The sequence below is a fragment of the Epargyreus clarus genome, unplaced genomic scaffold (assembly GCF_041222505.1).
Source record: "Epargyreus clarus isolate Ecla_fem2 unplaced genomic scaffold, WU_Ecla_fem_2.2 ptg000007l, whole genome shotgun sequence".
Lineage (NCBI taxonomy): Eukaryota > Metazoa > Arthropoda > Insecta > Lepidoptera > Hesperiidae > Epargyreus > Epargyreus clarus.
The window spans coordinates 17,393,702-17,413,395 of record NW_027332215.1 but is presented as its reverse complement, the minus strand read 5'-3'; the positions used below and the strand labels follow the sequence as shown (position 1 = coordinate 17,413,395).

Below are 19,694 nucleotides of genomic sequence, written 5' to 3'. Positions count from 1 at the left end.
ATGCGAAACAATCGGATTATTCGAAATAATTCCATATCTGTAACCGTGTCTGAAATCGATATAAATTATTAATAAATTAGGATATATTTTAGAATCGTTTTCATATCAATAACATCTCCCTAGGTATATATTTTTTTTACATCTCCCTAGGTACATGTTTTTTATAATACAGGAGTAGCAGAAGAGCATACAGTCCACCTGATGGTAAGTGGCTACTGCCGCCCATGTACATGTAATCATTCCCAGATAGGATTAGATATTCCTACCTAAAGTCGACCACAGATGCACCGCTACCTCTGAGGACTACGCTGGAACGCGTCGAAAAAGTATGTCTCCCTTACCACACCCTTCAAACCAGACACGGCAGCGCTTAACACAGGCACGAGGTAGAAATAGGTGTGGCGATAGTGCCGCCGGAGTCGAACCACATAGGGTTCTACCACCTTCTAATTATTACATGTTGGTTATTTACGATCATGTGCTAGGTCAGTCATGAAAAGAAATTTCTCTTGTGTAATGCAAATTTCAGTTCACGTCAATCACTCCTGCTGAATTTATTCACGTTGAGAAATTAAGGCCACCTAGCGCGAGTAAGATAAAATTTATCTAAAATAGGTAAGCGTACTCTTATTCATGTTGAGCAAAAATGTACCTACTAATTAACGCCATTATTAACTCTCGATCTATCTAATTTTTGCCTGGTTTTATGATTAATCTTACCTGTTGCTTTTTTTTTTTATAATGTAAGAGTAGCAGACGAGCATGCAGTTCACCTGATGGTAAGTGGCTACTGCCGCCCATGGACATCTGTAATCAACCCTAGATAGGATTAGATATTCCTACCTGAGGTCGGCCACAAATGCGCCGCTACCCCTGAGGACTAAGCTGGAACGCCTCGGAAAAGTCTGTCTCCCTTACCACAACCTGCAAACAGGAACACAGCAGCGCTTAACACTGCTGTTATTAGGTAGAAATAGGTGTGGCGGTGGTGCCGCCGGAGTCGAACCACAAAGGGTTCTACCACCATTTACCTATAAGTAGGTTGTGGTTGTGTTGTGTTACCTATAAGTAGGTAATTTGCATATTTTTTTACGAAAGATAATATTATAATGTTAATTATTTGTGACGCAACCATATGACCGCTATAATTTCTCCTTGACACATCATGTCACATTTTGTAGACCAGTCTATTTTATAGTATAGCCAAAATTTGGTTATTGTTTCGATCCAGTAAAGAAAAGAAATAAGGCAAGACGATAATTGACGTCAAACGCCGCTATTTTCGGACAATTAATTTACAATAATATTTTTCGCATGACTTTACTGCAAATAGCGGGATATTTTTGGCGCGTTCAATTATATTCATTTGTAGAGTAATACGCAGGAGTCATCTAATTTGTAATTCATATTTTCCGAATAAATTATATGTACGTTGTAAACGTCTATCCGGTGATGTACTTATTGTCTGCAACTATTTGCATACATCAGCAATGCTATTAGAATATAAAATATAGCAAGTGTCTATAAAGTGTCACGTGTAACGCAGTCGGTTCTTTACTATTATATGACATTGTTGTATTACTCTTCCGTTATATCAAATCAAATGTAATCTTAGGATGATAAAACGTTCATTTTCCATAATTAGGTATGTGTAAGAAAATAAAAAAAATAACTATTGTTTGACAGATCTCAGTTCGTGCTTAGAAGTGATGCCACTGTAGGCCAATTACGGGAGTAAGTTTATGCAGAAAGCAAGACGGTTCCTACGGAATGCCGGGGCCATTGCAAAGTAGTATAAAAAATAATTTATATATGTTGACCGTAATTCTCAGACAAGTGTCATTTAATCAAATTTATTGGTCTTTCGGAGGCCCTACTAAGTTTAAGGGCCCTGGGCGCGGGCCCTCTGTACTCATAGTAAAGGCGGCGGAAGTATTGTAGTCAGTTTCACATAACAATCAATATTTCGATTGTTATGCACCTAATTATAACGTGTTAATATATTATGCAAACGACTTCCACATGACGTACGTGACAACGTTATTTATTATAATTTAAAAGTAGGTACAAATGCTAAGCTAGATCAATAAAAGTTGAAGGGCAAACTATCATATCGCTCACATTACGAATACATTAGTGCCTTCGCTAAATCTCGCATCGCTCGACCGGTTTCGAAAACTGCATTCACACAACAAGAGACAAAGAAAGTTTGTTTTAAAATATATCAATGGCGCGTCGGCGAGCTGCCAAAGAGACGTAAAACATTTTGTAAGTACTAAGTACTTATTGCTTACCGCTGTAATGCTAAATAGACCTATACATGCTTTATCCATATCTGATAATCCTTTTCGTAAGCTTGATGAATTACATAAGGTATTTGCGTGGATAATTTGACATCATAACAAAATTGATAAACCAATTTAATATCTAGGCACTGATAACCAATCTTAATAGAGGGAGGAAAAAATAATATCAAAGCCGATAAATAAATACTTAAATAATTTTTAATTCTTGTAGTTATTGAAATATACTAATAATAATACTAAAACGGCTTGGATTGCAAGTCATTGTTTTTGTATTAGCGGTATACTATCAACTCTCCATTCGGGAAGTTTAAATGAAGATGAATTTCCCGTCATCAAAGACAACGACGATAGTGGGGCTCATTTTGCAATTACTTCATTAGAACATATTAAGTGAATGTTTGTTTTAAGCATTTATAAACAAATATGTTTAAGGAAGTCTTCTTTATGGAACATTAAGTAAATACGTGCTTATTTATAAAATATCTTAAATAGGTACTTATTATGTGTTACGAAACATAGTATTTCGAGTAAAAGTTACATTAAAACTGAATTTTACCGCTGAATATAGAATTTCAACGAATACTCTTAGGTCAAATAAATGACTTGCTATAATTAAATGAGTTTCTTGCTAATTAATTGTATGCGATCTTGAAATCACACCTGATTCGGGAATGATCGGTTTTACGAACTTTTCCGATATGACTTCTGTTGTATCGTATTTATATAATCGCATTAGGCTTAAGGACACACGTAATTCTATTTACCTCTGATAAAGTAGAATAAACGATGACATTAAAACCAGAAAATGCATTTAAAGTGTGACACCTTGTGAAGTGGTGGTAGTTTTTTGACATTCAAAAAGTGATATGTAAAGAACCTATTTTGAATAAAAAATTTTGATTTGATTTGATTTGATTTGAAGTCATCGTTTATTCGTAGATAAAATATATCCTAATAGGCATTTAGAAAATTATCTAATCTCTACTCGAATCACGTGAGTAATTACATGAATTTCATTAGTTACCTGCGTTATTTTATTTTTGGTAATTAAAAGTGACCTATGTGCTTATTCTTTTCATGAGATGAGTTTCGTATAAATCAATCAGGCGCTACCAGCTTAGTAGCAGCTGAATTGTTTTTTTTTACAGGTGAACAGATCGAAAATGATTGTCTCAATATTTATACCGAGATGTGTGAACTCAGTGATTCACGATTGATATTTATGTTGACATAAAAAATTAAAAATGTATAATTATAGTTTAAAATCTAAAAACCACGCGAAAATCGCACAAATGAAATCGTTTATCCTGATTCCTGACGATCCTGATGAGGAGAATGTGATAAAATTATGTTAATTGCGTATTGTCATCAGTTGTCGATGAGTGTTCAAAATTTTAAATTAATCGGACCGTTGTGGGTAAAAATCGAGTTCAATGATTCCGTTACATACTTACATACAGGTCAAGCTAATAAAAGCGTGTTAAAATCGCTCTAACTCTATGAAGAGATCCGTGCCCAGCAGTGGGATTTTAATTGGTTGACGATGACAAAGACTTATTTCGGGAACATATACAAACAATATTTACTTATTAATAATGCTTAATGAATACTTAATAACACTTATTATTCTACGTTGTGACTTACACTTTTCTACTGAATCGTATTATGTAGGTCATAGTGTCAATGCTTTACTATGACAGTTTCATGAGAGATGAGTTGGGCTTATGTATTTTTGGCAGTGACGTAGTGTAGGTGCGTGGCTAACTTTCTACGGCAAGAAGTGCAAATAATGTGAAGGTGATATTTTATTTATCTACCTGATATTTAAGTACATGTTTTCAAGCAAAGCCCTGATAGCCTTTTCATTTGATTAAGATAGCAAGTTAATCTGAAAGGTAACAATATGTCCGTGAACGATTTAAAAACGTAAATAATCGATTTAAATTGTTGTAAATACGAGTTGCACGAGTTTTGATTTCGTCACAAAATCATGGCGCGTGTTTAAAAGCATTCAGATGTAAATAAATATTATTGTTGTCGTAAGTACCTACAAAATATATTCGTCTAGATCTAGATCTAAGTGACACTACAGACAATAAACTATCATTTTTTTTTTAATTTTTAGTTGTTGTGTGCATGATAGGCGCACGTTGGCATTACATAATTATTATGTTGTACAATGTACACGATCTAATGTATTAAAAAGTTGTAGATTTCTAATTTTCTATTTTTGATTAAGTATTTGCCTAAAACCGATACAATATAATCTTTCCTTTCTATAATAATATTCAACGAGTGCAATATTGATCTATCTAATAGAATTAGATTAAATATTCTATCCCTTGGAAATTTATTAAGAAATTTCATTTTTAAAAGTTTATTTATAATATAAATTATTAAAGTTCTTGAATACAAATGAAATAGTAATTGCAGTTTTAATAAAAAATAATTAAAGAATTGTCTAATTATTCCTAGCTATATTTGTGATTTATTCATGAGTTCATTTATTACATTGGTATATGTATTTCGTCATTTCTGACCTCACTTACTTATAAAAATTATATAAGTAATATCCCTTACTTAAACATTTCAAATGTAAAGTGGACTATGGCCCAAACGGTTTTATTTTGGAAGACACAAGAAAGACTTTTTAGTTTGGGAAATACAAGTCTCAGCGTTGGTATGTATATTATTGGGTTGATAAATTATGATTATTATTTGTTATCGTATTTTTGTACCGGAACGCTTTTATAATTTATATGTTGCTGCCTTTAATTCTAATGAAAAATATCTTTTCAACTGGATAAGCGTAGCGCAAAAAATGCGTCTATGGGAATAATATTGTGGTTCGTTTACTTTACCCTTCACCCCTTTAAAAAGGGTTCATTGTACCCTGTTCAAATAAGATTCATAGGGACAAGGACGGTGGTGTCCATAAAATACAAACGTTTTATCAAAGATCAGCCTTGAGCCCTTATCACTAACCCTATTTTTAGTAAGCAAATAATTAACAGATAATTTCATATAACAATACTTGTGATTACCTTGGAGTGTTTGAACAAGAATGTTGTTTTACTCCGCTTGCTAAGTAGGTAAATTAGATCGCTGTATGTGTCGAATTGTACGCATTTTACTACTAAAATGAATTACGTCTTGAACATAGTGAAAAAACTAAATTTAAAACTTATTTAGTAATAATGAGCGTTTCGTTCGGAAAAGCTTCGATTATTATCGATTATGTATGGGCATACAAGTCCTTCCGATTTACCAATATATTTTTTTTAAATTTTGTCCGGTATCGACTGTTTAGGCATAGGACGGCTGCCCTAGACAGGATCAATATTAGTATGACTTCTAAGTCGTGCTTAAAAGTAGTTAACAGTATTTTTTTTATAAATGCTCCTACAATTTTAGCGTACTACAATTTTGTTTATCAAAATAAAGTTTGAAGACGCTATTATTGTTGTTGTATATTAAAAAATACCTAAAACGTTAATTACAGGAAGATAAACGACTATTCTTTTTTGACACAAATCGAAATTTAACAATTTCTAGTATGCAGTAGTATTTAACAAAAGATGTACTTTGATTTAAATGTAGAGGTGTGAGGAAACTACGCAGTCAGATCTTGGACTATTGGGTTATTATTCGCCAGGGGATCGTAACATACACTAAAAAATTAACGTCGTAAAAATAACGTTACAGTTTTACCGTGTATAGGTAATATGCATCGTGTTAAAAACATATTAACATGTACAGTTTGTAATTGTTAATTAGTCAGCTTTAATTACACACATTTTGGGTAGCTTGAACTAACAGTAAGTTGTTAGTTGTTTATAATGAGTGTGTTACAGTTGTAATTTGTAACTAGATCAATGAAAGTGTGATGACGTGTGATTGATACAATGAGGTATTGAACCACAGTTAACTTCTGGAAGTCATTGACCCGCCGTCGGTGATCTTTGTAGTAAAAGTGCATTTACACAGTAGGTATGACTTTCAACTTTTTACTTCACATACGGAATACGGAAATAAAACAAAAATACTAAAATTTGTCATTAAAAAACAAACATGACGAATTTTTTGATTAAGCCGGAAACGTATACCGACTTAAATATGTATTTTTTTAATATATGTTCTTTTTTATAAAGAAAACAGAGTGTCTGAAATTTGGAATGAATATTAAACACGTAAACACACCCCCGATTAGATTAAACACTATAGTACGCTCGCGCAGGTTTGTTCAACCGGTTTCCTGAACTTTGCGACGAATGTCAAGTACATTCAAGTTAAAATAAATTAAACAATTCTTATGCTCACTAAGGATAATACATAGATACTCAGTTTTATTGATAAAAAACTGCAATAGAAAGTAATGACGTCGCAACACCAAGTTATAATTTTAGTGTTAATAAAAATAAGTTAATTTAGTTTAATCTTATTTTATTCGGACTAATGACATAAATTTTGTATGATAAAGGATTGTTATTATCGAGGAAACAAATATAATTTAAATGTTAATTATGTACGTGCGTTTGTAACTTATCGATAAATGACTTAAACAAAAATAATTGAACATATTTTAAATTAAATAAATAAATATTTTCTAAGTAGATAAAATATTAATTCATAAAATAAGATTTATGACATAAATTAAGAACCGTATGGTTTAATGCTTAACGACTGTAGGAGAAATAAATATAGAATAATTATAAAAAATATATTATAATAAAGGTGCAGTCTATCGTAAAAGAGCTCGCAAAAACGTAATTACACAAGATTTCATTTACTTTGAAATACTATTCCTCGAAATTGTAAAATCGTGTTTATAAAATATTTCGAAAAGCGCATAGCGGGTATTTTTACAAAATCACTTACTTGGGGTGAGGGGCCCTCAGCAGCAGCTGGCGGGTTACCGATGTGGCTTGTAGGTTATGATATGGATGAACCACCGAGCCACGTGTTTTTAAAAATAGAGGGGAGCGTGCGACCAGCCAGTACGCTGGTTAAAATCGGAATGAGCGTCGGTATGGCGTTGGCGAGTCGAGTGTGTACTCGACACACGCGCCACGACTCGCGAGCAAGCGAGACCGATTGTTGCGTCATGAACTATGTATGGGACAAGAAACGGAGCCCGACGACGTAGCCGTAACGCCGTGCGTCGATACGTTTTAACGTACGTTAAGCGCCAGGCGCTGTTATTGTATTATCCGGTCGATTTTTGAGACTTGCCCTACTGACTGACATAAGGTGATGAGGTTACGAACGCGTTTGTAGTTCGAGCGGTAATAGAATCAAAGTATATTTTTAGATTGGTTACTCATTTACATAGTCATGATGTAGACCTAATTGTAAACAAATGTTAAACGTATTTTGATCTTAGGTACTAAGATTTATGATATTAAGCGACATTTTTATTTTATTTTATAAGATTGGAGTAGACAGCGATCATGCAGTCTAGTAATCTAGAATTCTAGATAGTAAGCGGTCAAGGACATTTGTAACCAACTCCATATATAACAGGTTCTACCTGAAGCCGATCGCAAATTCGTTGGATCATGAGGATTAAGATCCCCTAAGTGCTGGCATCCACACCCTTTGATACGCAGAACTGTATCACGCTAGAAATGAGTGTGGCGGTGGTTCCTCAGCCGAATCACACCGACTCTACCACCTTTACCTTTTTTATAAGTAGGAACGTGATTGGTAATTCTGATCGATTTCGACAATAGTACTGCTTTATAGGCTAATATTTATTTATTTTTTATAACCTAACTTTATAATCATACGACAATAGGTACCTAGTAGGGACTTTTCACTAATTATGTCGCGCCGTTTGTTGACACAATGTAGTTATGGTGATGACGACTAAGGTTTTGCATAACGAATGATTCACTGAAAGTTTCAGTACGTGCTAAAATTAGTATGTACACTATGTACGCTGGTTCAGTCACTAATAATTTGACTATTGTACTCATAGACTAACCTTCATTTGGTTTATCATATAACGGTAGAGGTGGTAGAGATGGGGCAGTTCTATATTTGCATTTGTTTTTTAATGCTTTTGATTGTTTTTTTTTTATTTACTCGTAATGAAAAAGCAATTGTTTTTTTTCTAAATGAATACAGGGTTACAGTACTTTAAGAGCGGACAGTTTTTTTTAAATAGTGAATAATGTCACATAATAAAGAAATGAAAGTTTAATATTGTTTTTGACTAAATTAATATGAATTCAGTATTAGCTAAAGTAACCCGTCATATCTCTTGCTACTACTATCTCTAAGTTATTTGAAGGTAAAATGTGTAATTAATAATTATGTATTATCTTTAATCTTCGTGCGTGATGATTGCCCATGGATATTAAGAAACATATTTTAAGAAAGAAAGTATGTGTGTTTATAAGAAACCGCTTCTTTGGTGCATTTATAAAAAAAAATACGTATAGCCGAACGTAAATTCTTTCGATCCTTCCTTTTCTTTCTTTCTTTCCTTTTCGATCTCGGCTAAAAACAGGGCGGGTAACAATGTGTACACGCGTTGTAAGATATTAAAAAAATATAGTTACAGAATATAGCTTGTCAAATTTATAAATTTACTAGCTGACCCTCCAAACGTTGAGTTGCCATATAAATAAAAAAAATGTTAAGGGTGAAAAACCATTATCACTTAGAGGTATGAAAAAAAGATAGTAGCCGATTCTCAGACCTACTGAATATGCATATAAAATTTGGTGAAAATCGGTAAAGCCGTTTCGGAGGAGTACGGTAACTAACGTTGTGACACGAGAATTTTATATATAATATACTTAATCGTAATGTAGCTTTCCCTTCTCAAAGTCTTGTGTCTCTCATGGCGCGCTAAATAAATATTAGGTACTTCAAAATATTATTATCCACTAATTTAAGAAAAGTATTTTTTTTTATAAATGAATAAAACATTTTTATTATTATTTATTTTTAGTTTTTTCATATTTTTGTTTAAACCACCCAATCTCGCGCTTTCAGCCAAAAATTGAGGTAAACAGGAAAATTCGGAGTCTATTCAGATAGATTATTCTTAGTATTTTATTTAGAATTCGTTTAAAATTTTCGTAGCGTGTAACAACTTTTGGCTGATGTAACAAAGACGCACCTACAAGCATTTCCACTTCATTCCACCTTCTAAAATGCGCGGCTGACGCAATGCCGATTACACTTTACGTGTACCTACGGTTCGTGAAACCGCTTATCGAGTCCGTGGGAGGCCTGAAAGAGACGTGACGTCACCTAATGTAACTGAACGTCACCTAAAAAATAATCGACTGTGACCGTTTGCGAGCGATAATAGTTGACGCCGTTGACGGTAGGTGTGTATGCGATTTTTAATTCTATAAATGTCCTATGATAAGAGGTAGGGTACCTTTTAACCGACTTAAAAAAAGGAGGAAGTATCGTATGCTTTTTTATTTTTTTAATGTTTGTGCGGGGATAACTTCGTCGCTTATGAACCGATTTTGATGATTTCTTTGTTGGAAAAAAATATTTTCAAGGTGGTACCATTATAAGGAAATCCGGGCCTGATGATGGCAGATCAGAGAAATCGAGGGGAACTTTCAAAAGTAGTTGTAACGTCTTTAATACCTAAGTAGGTAAGTGCCCCTCACTCTTCAAAACGAAACACGGCACTGTTGTTATACGGCAGAAATAAGTGTGACGGTGATGCCCCGGAGTCTAACCACAAAGGATTCTTCAAAAATGATTACAAACGCAAGTTTACATACAAAGTTTACATACAAGGAATGCACGACTTTGTATATGTTAATTATGTCCTTTGAAAACATAATGAGTCATCAAACCGCTACTTCTCCTAATAATAGATTCGTGACTTAATTTGTATTTAAATTAATGAATCTAATAAACATGTATTATATAGGTAGTATCATTGATGACTACACTATGTGACCTCCATAACCGTGTTATGGTTTTAAACCATATTTATTTCCACTTGTCATCAACCCTGTCTCACTGCTGGGCACGGGTGTCCTCTCAAATTAGGCTATAGTCCACTGCGCTGGTCAAGTGCGTATTTGTAGACTTCACATACGTTTGAGAACTTTTAAGCTATTGCATAGCTTTTATCGCGGGCTTTGAGCGCGGCGACCGAATCAAGAAATTCCGTAATGAAAACAAGTAGGTAATTAATTAAAAATCAAAAACCCGAATGCACTTATTTAACCCGCATAAGGGTTAATTTTCCATAAACGATAGAATTAAAGTTCCACTATGTTTGACCAGTAAGGTAATGGCTAATTTTCATAGTGCTGGCTTTCAAATTGGCACCTTTTAAATGGGGGGTTGGTTTCTAGGCGGTGGTTCAATCCCACCCGGAAGCATATTTGCTGCATAGTTGGTTTTTAATGTTTTTACCCTGTTTAATTTCACATTTTTATCTTTTAGTTTTGTTTTTTATTTTATTTCCTATTTTGTTATTTATTATTTTATTCTTTTGGCATTGTTTAATAATAAAATATTTTTTATTAACAACTCACATAACATAGGTAAGTTACTTCTACTACCTATTGATAAGCTACATTCCTAATATATCAATGGCGAAACACGTAATATCATATTTCAGTTTCCATGTTTTGAAAAAATGCACTAAAAATGTCTTTAAGAATAAAATTAATCTTATCAAAATATAGCATTTTATTCTTAGAAATTTATTTATTCTAATCCTATTTCCCAGGAAATTACAGAAAGTATTTTGGTTTCGTACCTACTTATAGTTTTTATGAGTTGTTTAGTAAATGTAAGAAAATATATTTTGGACAATAAAAAAAACTTTCTGTATTGATGAATAACGAGACTATGTAAATTAAAATAGAAAATGTATTTGAAATGGACTATACTGTAGGCTAATTCGCCCATTGCTCATGTAGCTTCCGTGGCGTAATGGTTAGCGTGCTCGGTCGTCAAGCCGGGAGGCGGTGGTTCAAATCCACCCGGGAGCATTAAGTGTCCATAGTATCATTTTTTTTTTTACATATTTTTACTTTTTCCATTCTGAATTTGTACTTCTTAAAATTTTTGGTATTTTTTTAAAACTATTCCTTTTTTAAGTGGATCCTAACTTTTTCAAAGTATTTTTTTATTTTTTTACCCTGTTTAATTTCACATTTGATATATTTTTTTTTTATTTATTTCTAAATTTTATTATTGTAGCGTTGTTTAATAATAAAACATTTCTTATTTATAACTCAAATAATATAAGTAACTTCAACTAGTGATAAGCTATATTCTTAATAGATCAATAGCATAAAACGTAATATATAAATAGATAAAAATCCACTAAAAATTAAGATTTTTTCATTTTATCACAATATAGTATTTTATTCTAAAGAATTTACCTATTCTAGTTGTTTTTCCCAATAAATTATACAAAATAATTTGGGTAAGTATAAGTTAGTACCTATAGTTTTTAGGCGTTGTTTAGTAAATGTAAACAGAAATTGTACAGTACCCTTACCATGAGATTTTACGTTTTGACAAATATGACTGTTTTGATATTTGTTTACGTATTTGCCCATACAATTTCCAATCAGCGCCCCTAGCGGATTGTATCAGAACTATAGTGTCAATAAGTAACATTAAATGTCTAAATTGACAAAATGGCGCTTTATGTTTTGTCTCTCTTTTTTGTGAACATGTGAGGTAAACAAAAAGACTTGAGCACTTACTTATTGTTATGTTTACTCAGTCTACTGAAGCAAACGGAACAGAATATTGGATTGAGTAAACGTAACGTAAAATTGTGGGCTATTTTGAAAACTCATGGTAAGGGTACAGTACAAAAACTTTCTGTATCGTTTATATTATGTTAATATTCAACAAGGAATTTAATTAAAAAATCAAAAACCCGACTGAAACGGTCAAACGGTTCATTATTTTTCTCCAGAAAGCCAAATACAAGGTTTAACTACTTATTTAAGATATTTTGTTTAAGGTTTATACAAAATCAAAAGATGTTTAAGCAATCTGTCAACTTCTATTTTACACCCGTAGTGCTCATTTATGCTATATACACAACGTATGTTTACATTTTCAGCATTCTAAAGTTCAGCGGTTTTTTTTTTGACATCTTTCGGGTATGTAGGTTTCCTCAGGATATTTTTCTTCAGCCTTAAAGCAAGTGATATTGAATTTCTAATTACTTGCGTGCCTGGCATTTGAACTTCGGACTCCACGATCGAGAGGTTTAGTATAGTCACAGTATAAGGATATACAGTATTTTATCTTCATACAAACGCACGAAACGCAAGCCACGCCTACTCGCCTCGGGCCGGTACTAACTCGGTAAACGAACATTCGTGAATGTGCCACGGTGACGAGCGGGTGATGTGACGGTTTTGTAAGATATTTTGTTGTTTCAAGAATAATATGGCGAAGAAAAGTTATAGATTATATTGTGTTGTTTTTGGTTGCTTCAATTCGTCAATAACACATCCAGATATAACATTTTTTAAACTGCCTGGAAACTCCGAAAGGTAAGACAATTACAATGATTTTTATGTTAATACTAGATACTTAATCTACTAGGTACTACTACTACTAAATTAGATTAGTTTTTAATTAATACAATTTGATATTTTAAAAAAATACGTATGATTGTTGTAATTTTGGTTCAGTAGACAGGTGTCAGAACTTGTTATTTGAGGTTATCCCTCTTCTGAATTAATAGAATAAAACTATTTCTTCGACCAATTTACAACTTTTATTATTCCCGCGCAAAATAAAACTCGAAACTGTTGATAAACGAAGGGCTTGCTTGCACAACGCACGCGTCGTATTTATTCGTCGTCGCGCGGCGCAACAAAGGCTGAGGGCGTGGCTTAGCGGCCTTTCGGCACCCGTTTGTTCGCGCGATATGCCGCCGAGGGACTATTCTGAATGAGGTAATATAAATATTAGAAAATGAGAATTGATCTTAATTTATTTAGATCAATATTTTATTATTGTTGTATTATTTTAAGATCGTCAAAAATAAGAAACTACCATTTGAAAAGTATTTTCTTGATAGGTCAACACCTTTGTTTACATTTTGGACACCCAATTATGAATCGGAGTATAGATTATATTAAAATTATTATTATTATTTTTTTTTTTTAATATTACTGTATTCTATTTATTAGAGTTAAATAAATTTATTTACAATTATAGTTACTATATATATGAAATTTTATGTAATAAAATAAACTATAAACTAAAAAAGGACTTATTTACAAAATATACAAGAAAACTATAAATAAAATAAGCCATCTAAAATTGCCGTGTGAGGCATGGTTCCCAAAACGCTGGCGGCGTTTCCTTGCTGCACGGCAAGACTCAATCTTTGTGCAAAATAGCCGCCAGCTCTTTGGTCACCGGAAGCAGTGACAAGTTTGGTCGACATATCTGACATGAATTTTTTCATGTCAGATGACCATGGACCCATTGTCTCTATAGCAAGCGCCGCAAACAAGTAATTGTCTAATAAATTACTATATTTACGACGCTTGATAGCCTGGGCATGGTCGGCTGCGGCCCCCGCTTTCACTGAAGTATAAGCTAGGTGAGAGGGGGCTAAAGTATCAACGCATGTTGCGTCCCATATCAAGGGTCGTCCGAGACTCCATGGAACTAGAGTGATTCCATCAGGTCTCTTGCCATCGTCTCTAAAAAGACCTGGGGGTTCTAAAGTCGCTGGTATAGAGACGGTAGCAAGAGCCTGACGAATCAAACTGTTCAGAGTCCCGTGACGATATAGCCTGCCGGCACTCCTATAGAATTATTATTAGATAAATTATTATTAGATATTTAAACTAAATTTTGTATAATTTGTGTTAATTTATAAGCTATCATGTCGAACATATTTCATATTTTATTGTTGTAACTGTCAAGTACCCAATTATAAAAATAGTTTTTATTACGTAATATATACATATTAAGAAACATAACATGCATTTTCATTCAACACTTTCTATATAATTAACTATAGCATTCATTTGTTTAAATAAAAAAATACAACATTTACAATCAAAAAATTAAAAAGAAAGTCAAGTATGCAGATGTAATTAAAAAACTGTAGGCAGGCAGCCCTAACGCGTTACCGTGCCCAGCGCAACCGTAGGTATCTAATTCAAGGTCAGGACCGAGTTAAATTACTGTATATCCATATACTGTGGTATAGTTCGAGCGACCGATCTACCACCGCCCCACTATGTCTAAACAGTTTTTGTGTTTCAGTGAAACGGTATGGTTTGAAGGTAAACCGGTATAAACATAAACTTAGAATTATTTCGCTCCGCTAAAGTATCCGTATTCCATGGGTAAATCTATAAACAACCTAATTGAGTGACTGATAGGCATTTGGATAAATTGAGTTTTAAAAACGGGAATTACAAGTAAGGTATTTAGATCTCTTATTTAGAAGGGCCCCGTTCAACATAGTGTTAATCTAGTTTCCTATATGATCCTGCACATATGCGGGAAGTTCCGCGCCAGTGCAATGCGCTCGCACACATGTGCTCGAAAATATTGCCGTGTGATTTTATAGCGAAGGGATACAGTCGTAGAAACCGTTGTATATGTCTGAGAATTTCTAACATGTGATCATTATATGTATGTATTACTGGCGTAGTTGACCAGTGTGGATTGTGGTGTTAACCTTTCTCATCCCGAGACCTAAATCCAGTACAGTTAAAATATAATATAAAGTCGTCGTCACATAATTCTCTCACTGCTAGGCGCGTGTCTCCCAGAGCGCGATGGATTAGGCCATAATCCACCGTGCTGGCCAAATGTGATCTAAAGACTTCACACACCTTAGTGAACATTTTTAAAACGCCCGCTTCTTTGAAAAGTCCGAGTTGCATCTGAGTTCGATACTCAGACCGAATTGAGGCCGAGTTCTAACGACTATGCTCTCACTGACATAATATAATGTACCAGTGCATAAAGGAAAAACATTGTTTTCCTATTTTTTCTACCTCTACCTATCTTTACTGTTTACCCTTGTTATCAGTAATCGTGTTATTTTTTATCTTTTCTAAGAAATATGCCGTATATAAACACAGTTATTCTTTCCATATGAATATTACAGAATCAGTAAAACAGTTGTGGTCTTGTGATCATTTTATTATACTAACATACTTCCCTAAATATAAATAGGTATATCATAATAGTATGTAATTTGTTCTCATAAAAATACGTGTGACGAGCTGATGCGACGACGAGTCTGGCACGAATGTTACATACGTATCGACGTCTACAATTCTGCATATATGACGGTACGTTCAAAGCAGACTAGCGACTTTTGACTTTTGCGATTTGCGTTTTAGCGATTGCTCGATGCTGCTTCACGTTTAGACGTTGCGTTCAGTTGCGTTATAGAAAATACGGTACGTTCAAAGCAGACTAGCTACTGTTGGCTAGGCGATTTGCGTTTTGGCGATTGTTCGATGCTGCGTCGTTTTGACTACTTGTTGCGTTTTAGTCACATATCGCGCTGATGCGATTACAGTAGTTCTGCATAGCGTTCAGTAGCTGCGAGCATCCAAATGTAGCTGTGAACGGTGTTAACAGGCGTGTGGATATATTGTTTGATCACAGTATCTAGCTTTTGAAAAGCAATTAATGGTGCATTCTACTCTACAGACATTGGTAATACGTGTCAGATACGGTCCGTCATATTTTTTGACAAAATCATATTTTTCTGTACAATATTTTAACACGTATAGTTCGTATCTGCGTGATCTACTTACGATGTTGAAGTTCTTAAGGGTGTAGTAATGGGACATGGGTACTTTTCCGAGGCGTTCCAGCTTATTCCTCAGGAATGGCAGCGCGTGTCTGCCGACCTCAGGTAAGAATATTTAATCCTATCTATATCCTATCCTATCCTATCTATCTATATATATAGGGTTGAGTACAGATGTCCATGGGCGGCAGTAGCCACTTACTATTAGCTGGACTGCATGCTCGTTTGCTACTTTTATATAAGTAATAATAAAAATTGACCATTGAAATGTTACATTTGGTTGCAATTTTATTTTTCGGAGGACCAAAATTTGTACCATTTGAATGGGCTAAAATACATTCATAAAAATTGTATAGAACGACATGATTTTGTTTCGTCTAGGAACATGTGTAATACGTACGATATCTGTACATAGTGTATATATAAATCTTTAATCGCCGGTGCCGAAAGCTCACGTCTGCTGTCCCGTAGCCCGTTCACGTCGTCACGTACTGAGGAATTTAAAACATCATTGATCTTAATGTGTTTGCATTGTACGAAAATAGATACGCAAATGTTCAGCGGATACTTTATACTAAAAAGCTATTTTCGGAGTCTATAAATAGTGACAAAGCCGTACGGTTCGTGCCGTAAAATAGAGAGATTTACTGTATATTACATTTAAATTATTAGAGCAATTTGGAATGTGGAATGATTTAAGACGATATAAAAGTTAACAACGCCACAATACCACAGCTGTTTCTGAGTTATCTATAATATTTATATTAGTAAGGTAGCAGTGTTGTTTTGGTTATGTACCTATTCCTTTTTAGCGTTTCGTACTCAAAGGGTAATGCATCGGGTGTCTAATGTAGAGCATTATGTCAAACAATTATGTTAAAATAACTAGAATTGCAAGTTCATTTAGTTTGCAATTACAATAAAGCAATTCAACCGTTAAATATTATTTCGCAGATTGTAGCGCCATCTGTCTGGTGGTGGTTGAGTATTGTTCATGCAGAGCTAGACCTTCGTACACGTCGCTAGGAGTTTCATATCCTTTGTCCCTGTAGTTCCGGGACTAGAATAGGGCGATGGTAACCCCTGCCTGTCGTAAGAGGCGACTAAAAGGGGGTTGCGGAGAAAAGAAAATAAATTCTATGCACTACGAATTCAATCAAACACAACAAAACAATAGAAAAGAATGTCGATTGCCGCAACATCCCGTACCGGGATTCGAACCCGGGCCTCCCGGAGTGAAAACCAGACGTCCTAGCCACTACATCATACGGGATTTGCAACGTAAAAATTGTACACTTTATTCATAATAGCATAATCACAGTAGTACATTTTAAGATAATCTGGGGTCTGTTACGAAACATCAAGATAATTAATGACGTTTATTATTCTCTTCATGATGATTTTGGTCGTTCATCAGTGACTGTTAAATTCGCCACAAGGACTTCCTTAATTTTCTAAAGCTCCGAGGAATAAGTTCCGTACAGCCGCGAGTGATAATGGACAATCTATTAAATAACATTTATCAATTGCAAAACTAACTTGTAACTATTCAATTTATGAATTAAACCTAACCTGTGTGTGGTCCGCTCGATTCGTTTGGTATTTTCTTTTATGATCGAACCTAATATAACCAATCCTATACAATAAATTATATTAAAAAATCAAAAACCCGACTGCACCAAAAAGGCCGAAGTAGAGTTTCCAAAAACTGTGAAATAGGTGTTTTATTATTTTTATCCAGAAAGCCAAATACACCACAGAGGTCACCTATCATCATATTATCGTATCATTGAGTGAACTGTAAATTCCTTTGCTTCTCCAACCTTATCAAAATGTATAGTAAGTAAATTTTGTAATACAATATTCTTCCCATATCTATTCGTTTAATTTCCCATAATAGGCGTAATTCAAGACTGCTTCGAAGAGCTTATTTGTACCGTGTGAATGTAAATCTAAACCTGTAGGCACATAACATTTATGTGCGATCATGTTTGTTTTTCCTTCTTAATTATTTTTAAATAATTGTAGGTAATGATACAATACTTTTCAGAAAAGTGGGTTATTTTTACCATGTTTCTGTAAGGCTGATCTGTATGTATGTATCTGGGTATGTTACGGATATTTGAACTCCTATTATTAGGGTTCCGTACCCAAAGGGTAACAACGGGTAACCCTATTAATAAGACTTCGCTGTCTGTCCGTCTGTCACAGGGCCCTATCTCTAGAACCGTAATAGATAGACACTTGAAAATTTTACAGAGGATGCATAACGGTGACTGCTATAACATCAAATACTAAAAATAAAATAAAGTTGTATAAAACGGTGTCTCCATACAAGAAACTGGGATTTTACGGCATTTTTAGATCTAGCTATCAAACCATACTATTCCAACTCCGGGATCTCCGAACAAAATGCCGTTTCAACTACAAGGGTAGCACAAAATTTTAAAAGTTCTCACGGGTGAACCAATTCCTCCCGAAAGAAAAAACCTTCCATCAATGCTCTAGCGGCTTAAGTCGGGGGTCCGGTCACACCCGGGCCTCCTGGGGGAGATCCTCCAAACACAATTGCAATGTGAAATGCAAGTTGCAATGTGTACTACTCAGCGAAAAGGTCGCCTAATCATAGGCGATTAATTCCATGACACATTTATCAGTTTGTAAAATCAAATTTTGGGGGCCACTGCATCAATGATATTTTAACATGTCAATGCCTGCCTTGATAAGGGGCAGTAATGGGTTTCTTGAAAGTTGTAACAATAATTGTACGGTTTTTGACAATACAGAAAATAACGATAAAAGTACTTTCTTATTGAGGAACTACTTAAATGTCTTATTGCCTTTAATGTCTAGTAGGTAAAGGCTATGGACACAAATTCTTGAACACAACATTCATAAAACTGCATTACTATTGATTGTTAGCGTATCCTACAATCGCTGGCCTAGATCTTTAACGGCTATTAGAATTTAGGTCGCAGGTTCAAATTAGTTTCTAGCCAGACCGATATAGTTAGTGTAAGTGGGGTGGTCAAATGAGTGTTTCGTATTACGGAATTAGCGGAAGTTACATCTAATCAAGTGAATGAAATTAGGAACATATACATGCATTCCACTTACTGCTGCTCGTGACTGTAATCAACTCCAGATAAGATGCGTCGTACCTGACACAAAATAAAAACTAACAAAAGGCAATCTCATGTATGTACTTCATTTCTTATACCTACGCTCGGCTATCGCGCTCTCATACTCTAAACCCACACAAGCCCGCATAGCAAAAAGCGTATTCTACAATATTAAAACAAAGCAATTAACATAGTTGTTTTGTTGCTATATTCTTGCACAAAACAGTTCCAAACCCGTGTCAGAAGCGGATTGACAGTCGCGCACGTACGCGCCCGAGTCCCTCCGAGATAACGTGTTGGTGAGTGGTGTCTATGTGTGTGTTGCTTGAGGCCGCTTTGTATAATGATTGCCTTCTGTTTTTATTTTGTGTACCTGAGGTTGGCCAGGTCCTCCCTGAGGAACAAGTTAGTCTCGTGGAACGCCTTCGATCTCTATCGGTATATCTTCGTTACCGTTTTAATTCAGAACTACAGCAGCGTTTACAATTGCTG

The 19,694-nt window shown here is 34.4% G+C and overlaps 1 protein-coding gene across 1 annotated transcript in view; it reads right to left on the bottom strand.

Annotated features, from left to right (window-relative positions):
* path (solute carrier family 36 member pathetic) overlaps window positions 1-7,352 on the bottom strand; it is a 36,478-nt gene extending 29,126 nt beyond the window's left edge. The window contains exon 1 of the mRNA XM_073074910.1: window positions 7,185-7,352. The gene's annotated coding sequence lies outside the window, so the exon portion shown is untranslated. The remainder of the gene's footprint in view (window positions 1-7,184) is intronic.
* Between the last annotated feature and the right edge of the window lie 12,342 nt (window positions 7,353-19,694).